Source organism: Penaeus monodon, chromosome 36, assembly GCF_015228065.2.
Source record: "Penaeus monodon isolate SGIC_2016 chromosome 36, NSTDA_Pmon_1, whole genome shotgun sequence".
Taxonomy (NCBI): Eukaryota; Metazoa; Arthropoda; class Malacostraca; order Decapoda; family Penaeidae; genus Penaeus; species Penaeus monodon.
Window position 1 is genome coordinate 19,401,427 of NC_051421.1, and position 8,893 is coordinate 19,410,319.

Here is an 8,893-nt window from a genome sequence, read left to right on the forward strand (position 1 = left end):
CTGTATGTGTATGTAATGTTATGTCTATATGATAAATATTTGGGTTTGGTAAAATGTAAAAACTTATGTATTAGTATAATATGTGTATTATATTTAAAAAAAAAAAAAAAAAAAAAAATATTTATATATATAAAAAATAAATTTATATAATTTTTAAAATATATTAATATATATTATATATGTAATAATTTTATATTTTATATTATTTTATTTATATATATATATATATTTATATATTATTTAAATTTTTATATAAAAAATTTTTATATATATATATATTAATATAATATAATATATATATTTCATTTAAAATTTTATATATATATATATTAAAATTTTAATATATATATATATAAATAATATTTTGTTATAATATTTATTATAAAATAATACATGATATAATATATATTATTATTTTATTATTATAATTATTTTATAATTATATTATATTAATAATAATATCTATTATATATATTAATTATATACTGATTAAAATATATTATTATATATATATATATATAATTATTATATTATATATATATATATATTATATATATTTTGGGAAAGAAACCCAAAATAAAAAAAACTAGTTTTTAAAATGAACACAGTTTCAAAACCCACCTGGATTCCATTTTCAATGGAATCCGGGGGTTTTCAAACTGTATCTCTTTTAAATAATCTATTTTTTGTATTGTGGGTTTTCTTCCATTGTATCAGCCGAAAGTGTTTTGCATTCATAATATTTTATATATAATATTATATTATTAAAAATAAATATATTATTATTTATATATATATATTATATATATTTTTAAAAATATTATACGATTTTATTTATATATATATATATAATATATATTATATATATAATTATTATATATATATATATATGTATATAGATTTTAATGTAGTATTGTATTGTTTTGTATATATTATATATTTATATTGTTGTGTTTGTGTGTGTGTGGTGGTGTGTGGTGTGTGTTTTGGGTGTGGTGGTGTGTGTGTTTTGGTGTGGTGTAGTGTGTGTTTGTATTTTTATTGATATAGAATTTTTTATACGTAATTTATATAACATAAAATTTTTTAACATAACATATATACAATACATATTAATATACATGTGATGTATATATAAGTTTTACACACCCCCCACAAACACCCACACACCACCACCACACACCCACACACACACCCACACAACCAACACACAAAACTGGTAGCCCAAAAATACAAGATGACCTTTCACATATTGTTTTATATGGGGTTTATTATGTTCACAATTACAAATTATACATACTAATACAAATTATATGTAATTTTTTTTTTTTTTTTTTTTAAGGGATATTTTCATGTGGATGGACAGCCCATGTTGTTTACCTTTTTAGGCCTTCTTTGTTGGGGAATTATTTATCCATGATGCCTCCAACTCTGAATTTTCAGTTTTGGTCTAGTTTAGGAGGTGTAAATGCAAAATTATTAATAAATTATACATTTTTGTGCTAACTTAAGCACAATATAAAAAATTCCCAAGTTGAATATATTAAATTTAAACTCTGAGACATCACAAACATCTTATATTGATTTAGAGTAAAGTACTGAGTCACTAAGGAGTCAATTAATAGGCTTAAATGACATCATGTGATACCCCATTCTGTGATTTTTTTTTTTTTTTTTTTTCTTCTCCCCCAAATGATTTTAACCCCATCCATGAGTGAAAAACACCCAAATTTCCAAGTGTTAGCTATAGCATTAAGTGCCTGCTTCTGGGGACCAGCGCATTGCAACATAGGTGACAGGAGGCCTAATCGGAGTGTAGTCTGAGAACTAGTGTCTCGCATATGGAGTGCCAACTAATGTTCATTTTTTTTTTTTTTTTTTTTTTTTTTTTTTTTATCCTTTTTTTATAATATTTTAGAAATTTTTATATTATATATATTATTTAATATTTCATTTTTAATTTTTAAAAAAAAAAAAAAAAAACGTTTTTTTTAAACTAAAAATACTTTTCAATTTCAAAGATTGTGTTTAAAAAAATTAAAAATAAAAATCCTTTAATTTTTTTAATTTTTTTTTTATTTTTAATTAAAAAAAATTTTAAAAAAATTGTTTTTAAAATTTTTTAAAAATGTAATTATTTATATTATATTATTAAAATTATATATAATTTTAAATATATAATATATAATATATATTATATAATATATATAAATTATATTTTGTATATTATTAAAATTAAAGTTTTATATTATGTTTTTAATTTTCTCTTTTTTTTTTCTCTTCCTTTTTTAATCTTTTTCTTTTCCCCCCCCCTTCCTCTCTCTTTTTCCTCTCTCTCTCTTGTCTCTTCTCTCTTTTCCTCTCCTCTCTCCCCTTCCCTCTCTCTCTCTCCTTCTCTCTCCTCTCCCCTCTCCCCTCTCCTCTCTTCTCTCTCTCTCTTCTCTCTTCTCTCTCCCTCTCCTCCCCCCCTCCCTCTCCTCCCTCCCCCCCCCCCTCTTCCCTCCCCTTTTCCCTCCCCCCTTTTTTCCCTCCCTCCCCCTTCCTCTCCTTTTCCTCTCTCCTCCTTTCCCTCCTCTCCTCAAAAAAATTTCCCTCCCCTCCCCCCCCCCTCTCTCGATTTTCTCTCTCTCTTTCTCTCTCTCTCTCTCTTCCTCCCTCCTCTCCTTCCCCTTTCCGTCTCCTCTCTCTCCTCTTCTCTCTCCTCTCTTCCCCCCCCCTCTCTCCCTCTCTCTCTCTCTCGTCCTCTCTCTCTCTCCCCTCTCCCCCTTCTCTCTCCCTTCTCTCCTCTCTCCCTCCCCCTTTTCCTCCCTCCCTCTTCCCCTCTCTCTCCCTTCCTCCCTCCTCCCTCCCCCCTCCTTCCCTCCCCCTCCTTCCCCTTTCCCCCCCCCCCCCCCCCTCCTCCCCCTTCCCCCTCCCCCCTCCTCCCCTCTGTCCCCCCCCCTCTTCTCTTCCTCTTCTCCTCTCTTTTCCCTCTCTTTTCTCCTCTCTCCTTCCTTTTCCCTCCCCTCCTTCTCCCCTCTCTTCCCTCTCCTCCCTCTCTTCCCCTCTCTCTCCCCTTTTCCTCCCTCTCTCCCTCTTTTCCCCCCTCCTCTCCCTCTTTCTCTCTCTCTCTCTCCCCCCCCTCCCTCCCTCCCCTTCTTTCTAAGTGTTTATCTTTCTAAGTGTTTACAGGCAGATCAGAAGTTGTCTCAAAAGAATGAACCCAATGTTGCCAAGAAAATGCTGTTCTCATTTTAGATTTTTTTGTGAAATATCTTTTCACATAGATTGCTTGCAAGTGCCCCAAATTTGTCAAATTAGTAGATTTAGACCTTACCTGATTTCACCCTTTCCTTGAATTTTCATTATTATATATTAATAATATATAAATTATATATATATATATTTATATATATATAAATTTAAAATTATAAAATATATATATATATATTTATATAAAATTTAAAAATTTTAAAAATTTATAAATATATAAAATAATAATATATAATATATATATAAAATATATAATAATATATAAAATATATTAAATATTAATAAATATATATTATATATATATATATATATTATAAAAATTATATTTTAATATTATTTTTATTATACAAATTTTTTTTTTTTTTTTTTTTCTTGTTTTTCTTTTCTTTAATTAGTACTATTTGTATTGATGTTATTTTGGTTATAGACATTTTACTTACTATTATAATGTCTAATAACATATTTTCAAAAATCAAGGAAAAGGGTGAACAGGTGAGACAAGTAGTACTCATAATTGGCTCATTGGTGACTTAGTACAATGTGTAACAACAATTGATAAATTAAACTTACAGTAGGCATGGCACATGTACATGCCTCCCTGTTAGTCATGGTTAAAAGCTATTCAAGCTTCACGCTATGCCTCCATCTGGCTTTTCACAGGGCATGGACCTAACTTCTCCAAATAGGTCATACCTTCAAATGCTGTGCTAAGGTCATTAAGAAAAAGCAATCTCTACTTGATCACATTATCATACAAATTCTTTCCAGAATGAAGACCAGGGCTAGGACCAAGTTGCCAGAAATGTGGAAGATAAAAGTTACTCCATTTTGGCAGGGATGAATTAAAAGAAAGATACTAAGAAAGAAGAGGAAGCCTACTTTAACTACAGTTTTGATAAGAATGTAAAGCCAAAGGAAGCAAAACGCCTTCAACTTGACAGAGTATATTGCAGTAAGAAGCCCTAGTCCCTCTGGAAGGAGACCTTGAAGAATTTCCATTGGAAATTGTTGTTTGACCTAATTCAAACTCCATTTTTGATCTCACAATTAGGAGAAAGCCTTACCATTCACATTCCTCAGACAATGAAGATTTAAGTAAGTTTCAAGAGCATCCAATTCTTTTTATCACTACTCTCTTAGTAAAAGTACATTTGTAAAAGTTGTCCTAGATCATGACCCTAGCTTTTCTTGCATATATGAAGTATAAGTTGAAAGAAATCATGTACGTATATCCTTATTGATGATGATTTTCATGCTAGTAGTGAGATGAAGTTGTAGTAGACTGTTTCATTGTTCCCATTATTTTTTTTTTCATGCTACCATCATAGCCTAGAGAATAGTAAAATGTAGAAGTATTAGTCCTTCTAGAACTGCGTGTAATCCATTCATGGAATTATATCAAAGTAAAAAAGGTGACATCATCTCTGAATGGTTGGCATCTTGATGAAAGTGAGGTTTATATTGTAGGGTAAGTCTTACAGATAGGCTACATATTTAGGACATGGGGGAACAAATGATTTCGTAATCCACATGATAAGCATAGTCTTGATCATTGCTTTTCTCTCTTCACATACAGGATGAGGAGGTTCTGACAGTCTGTTTTATGAAGGAGAAGGATGAAGTCTATGTAACATCCAATACAAAGAAGCCAGTGTGAAGAACTAATTGTGTTAGAGATGCTACACTCTTTAGTCCAGACATTTTAAAAATTTTTTTTATATTAAATGGTTTTTTTTTTTTTTTGGGGGGGTGGGGGTGGGGGGTGGGTTTTTTTAAAATTTTGTTTTTTGGGGGGGGGGGGGGGGGGGGGGGGTTTTTTTTTTTTTTTTTTTTTGTTTTTTGTAAAAACTTTTAAAATAAATTAAAGCCATAATTTTTGGGTTTTTAAAAAGTTAAAGTTTAAAAAATATTTTTTAACTATAATTTAAAAAAAGGAAAAAAAAAAGGGGGTTTTTAAAAAAAGATAAAAAAAAAAATAAGAAAGGGAAAAGTTGAAAAAGGGGAAAAAAAAAGTTAATATTTGGGGGTTTAAAAAAGAAAGTATAGAAAAAAAGAGACTTTTTAATTTTAAAATTTTTTTTCTTAAAACCAAAAAACAAAAAAAAAGGGTTTTGGAGTTTTGGGGTTGGTTTTTGGGGGTTTAAAAAGTAAGGTTTGTTTTTTTTGGTTTGGGGTTGGGTTTTTTTGGGGTTTGGTTTGGGGTTTTTAGGGGGGGGGTTTTTTTTTTTGTAATTTTTTTTGTAAGTTTTGATATCTTTTACTTTAATAAATTAAAGTTTGAATTTTTTTTTAAAAAATTTTTTTGTTTAAAATTGTTTAAATTTTTGTTTTTATTTTTTTTTTATTTAAAAAATATTAAAATTTAAGTCCCCCCAATGTTAAACATTTTAAAAAAAAAATTTTACCTTAAAAATTTGATAATAAATTTTAAAATTTAGTTTAGGGAATTACATTAAAAAAATATTTTATTAATTTAAGGGATTTTTTTTTTAAAAATGGGTTTAAGGTTCTAATTTTTTTTTTAAAAAAATTCTTTAAAAATGGGGTGTAAAACAAAAAAAAACCTTTTAAATTATTTTTTAAGTTTTAAATTTTTAAAATTTTTAAAATTTAAAATTTTAAAAAAATATTTTAAATTTAAATTTTTATATTTTTTATTTATTAAAAAAAAAATTTATTTTTTACCCAAATTTTCAAGAAAAAATTTGGGGGCTATTTTAAATAAAATTTAAAAAATTTAAATTTTGGGAAAATTTTTTAAAAGCTTTGACCCTTTTTACTTTATTTAAATTTTATATATAAATTTTTAATAAATTAAAATTTAGTTAAAAAAACAAACAAAACCAAAACCCAACCAACCAAAACCAAAAAACCAAAAAAAAAACAAATTTTAAAAATTTATAATAAATTTTTTTTTTTTGGGTTTTTTTTTTTTTTTTTTTTTTTTTTTTTTAAAAAAAAAAAAAAAAAAAAAAAAAAAATTTTAAAAAACAACAACAAAAAAAAAAAAAAAAAAAAAACCAAAAAAAATTTATAAAAATTTTTTTTTTTTTTTTTTTTTTTTGTTTTTTTTTTTTTTTTTTTTTTTAAATTTTAAATAATAAAATTTTTTTTTTTTTTTTTTTTTTTTGTTTTTTTTTTTTTTTTTTTTTTTTTTTTTTTTTTTATACATAAAATTATTTTATTTATAATTATAATATTATATATATAATATATATATATATTATATATATATATATATTAAAATTTATTATTTTAAATTATATATATATTATATATATATATATAATATATAAATATATTATATATATATATATATTATATTATTATATATATTTAATATATATATATAATATATTATATATTTATTTTATATATAATTAATAATTATATAAATATATATAAATATTTTATATATTAAAAATTTAATATATTAATAAAATTATATAATATTATATATATATTTAGTATATATATATATTATTTTTAATATATATCTTATCATATATATAATATATTATAAAAGAAAATATTATATATTATTTTATATATATAATAATATATATTTAAATATATCTTAATATCAAATTTTTAATTATATCCATAATATTAAATATATTTTTATATCATTATAATATATATAAAATTTTATATATAAATATATATATGCATTATACAATATGCATATATGCATATAAAAACATATATCCCATATGCTTTTAAAAATAATATATGCATAAGATATATAATATATATATGAATATAACCATATTGCATATATGCATAAAACAATACCCAAAATATACAAAAAATAGGAAATATATCAATATACATATATCTATATAAAATATTTTTAATATATTATGATATAGAAATCATAAGGTAGATAAGATATATATGGGGGGAATAATATATTATAAATAATTTTTATAAAAAAATAAAGAATAAGAAAATAATATAATAAAAAAAAAAATATAATAAATGGGAAAAAATAAAAAAAAGGGAAAAAATAAAAAAAAAATTTTAATATAGAAAAAAATTTAATATAATAAAAAAGAAAATAGAAAATTATTAATATAATAAATAAAATAAAATATAATAATAATATAAAATACAATTTTATATATAAATAATTAATATTATAATATATAAGAAAATAAAATTTTTAATTTTAAAAAGATATATTAAAATATTAATTATTATAAAAATTAAAATATATATATATTTTTTATATTATTTTAAAAATATTAATATAAAAATAAATTTTATATATATATATAATATAAAAAGATATATTAATATATAAATAAATATATATATATAAATATATATATATATATATTATATTAATAATTATATATTTGCAAATAATAATATATATAATAATAATAATTTTTAAAATATATTTTTTTTTTTTATATTATTTTATAGAAACAACAAAAAAAAAAACAAAAAACAAAACACAAAACCAAAAAAAAACAAAACACAAAAAAATAATAAAAAAATTAAATTGTAAATATATAAATATATTAAATTATATATAATTTTAATAATATATATATATATATGAATATATTATATATATTATAATTAAAATATAATATAATAAAATTTTAATAATATATAAATTATATAATATAAATATATATATAAAATATTAATAAAATAATAATAATATAATATATAAAGTATAATGAATTATTAATATAAAATAAATATATATATAATTATATATATATAAAATATATTATATATTATAATATAATTTTCTCTCTTTTCTTTTAACGGTGGGTTTCAGTCTGAGCCGCCGTGGACAGCATGATATTATTGTTTTTTTTATGTTGTGATGCCTTGAGTGAACGGGGTGGGTCCCCATTTCCTTTCCACGGAGGTGCCGGGGTCCCTTTTTTTAGGAAAATCATTCTCTCTATTTATGGGGTTTGGGACAGCACTTGATGGGCGGTTTTGGCCCCCCAGGGCTGGGTAGGAAATAAGGTAAAAGTTCCTTGCCCAAGGGAAAAAACGCCCCGGCCGGTGACTCGAACCTCGAAAGTCGGGGGAGCCCCGACGCTCAACCACGGCACCGCGGCCTTTACGATCATGGGCTTTCCCGATTTTTTCTTAGCAATTTAGAGCGGTGGTTTGCCATTGCCTTTCCCCCCGGTTTTTTATTTAGCACCATCTCTATTTTCCCGGGATGACTTGAGCTATAAAATATAAAAATAATAATTAATAATATATAAAAAAAAAAAAAATAAAAATATTATAAAAAAAAAAAATATAAAAAAAAATAAAAAAAAAAATAAAAAATATAAAAAATAAAAAAAAAAAAAAAAAAAATATAAAATAAATAATAATTTTAAAAAAAAAAAATAAAAAAATATATAAAATAATTTTAAAAAAAATATTAAATAATTATTAAATTAAAAATATATTAAAAATTAATATAATAATATTAATATATAATATAAATATGATAATAAATTAATAAAAAATGATAAAATATTAATATATAATAAAAAAGTCATATTAAATATAAATAATATAAAATAATTTAAAAATATAATAATATAAAAAAAAAATATATATACAAAATGTAATTCATTTATAATAAATAAGATATATATTATATATATATAAT

The 8,893-nt window shown here is 22.9% G+C and overlaps 1 long non-coding RNA gene across 1 annotated transcript in view; it reads left to right on the forward strand.

The window, feature by feature from the left end:
* The window catches only part of LOC119595834, a 7,401-nt gene extending 2,451 nt beyond the window's left edge, over positions 1–4,950 (forward strand). The window contains exons 2-3 of the long non-coding RNA XR_005230722.1: positions 4,021–4,347; positions 4,829–4,950. This is a non-coding gene — a long non-coding RNA (uncharacterized LOC119595834). The remainder of the gene's footprint in view (positions 1–4,020; positions 4,348–4,828) is intronic.
* The last annotated feature ends 3,943 nt before the right edge of the window (positions 4,951–8,893 follow it).